The following is a 1,118-nucleotide window of genomic DNA, read 5'->3' as shown; positions in this document are numbered from 1 at the left end:
AGATTGTTATATGTGTGTGGGTGTCTATGGGTGTTTTGGTTAGTGATGTGTGTAACTCTAGTATGTGGGATGTTTCTTGATCTGATGTTATTTTGTGTTGTTCTTGAGTTCGGTGGGGGCCAGTAATTTTGGGTCATAGGGTAGTAGTGACTAGCATGTGGTGTGTTTCTTATCCTAGTGTTGTTTTGGGTTGTTATGGGGTGGTTATGCCTGGTGTTGGGACGTTGTTGGTGTGTTCTGTTCCTGGTGTATGGGTGATCTTTATGTTTGGTGCAATCTATTTCATAAATGCGTTGTCTGTAAGCTTGTTCCCTGTTTAGTTTTGGGTGGTTCAAAAGTGGTGGTTGTAAATGATTATTTATAAAAACACGCACACTCACATATAGTATGTACATGTATATAAGTATATGTATGTATGCGTGGGATATATATGCATAGGTTTTTACATCGGGTATTGAAACTGAATTTTTATTTAATGACTTGAGTTTCACGTTACTGCAATCTCCAGGTGATGCATATATACAGACAAATGAACATATATTTAGACATGTATATATATATATGTGCGTGTGTGTTTATGTGCATACACACACAAACGCACATAACAGAACTTGGTCATCCAGATCGAAGGAAATCTGTGAGAGAAAACTTTCCGGAGCAAAACTGCCAAATAATTGTTGGAATGTGCAGACACTTAGAGTTCCATTTCCATGGATTCCCATGGATAGAAAAAATATTTCTTGTTGCTTCTATGGATGAAAATTCCATTTTGAATTCATACAATATGTAATGTCCGATATGGGTCGAGGTCTAAACTAATTTTCAAAGAGTAAAATCGATGCGATTTAGCCACTCTGGTATATAGTAATCTACAAAGACAGAAAAAAACAAAAACAAATGTAAAGATTAATGATTATTTTACCGAAAGTAGTCTCAAAGTGATTATGCCAGAAATCTCACGGGACTCTTCAATCTAATGCATACATACATTCATACATACATATACACGTATGTATGTATGTATTTATGTATGTATGCGTATATGTATGCATAAATATTTATGTATGTACATGCATATATATGTATATATGTATATATATATATATATATATATATAT

The sequence above is a fragment of the Octopus bimaculoides genome, chromosome 5 (genome assembly GCF_001194135.2).
Source record: "Octopus bimaculoides isolate UCB-OBI-ISO-001 chromosome 5, ASM119413v2, whole genome shotgun sequence".
In the NCBI taxonomy this organism is placed as follows: domain Eukaryota; kingdom Metazoa; phylum Mollusca; class Cephalopoda; order Octopoda; family Octopodidae; genus Octopus; species Octopus bimaculoides.
Note: the sequence above shows the minus strand (reverse complement) of the source record.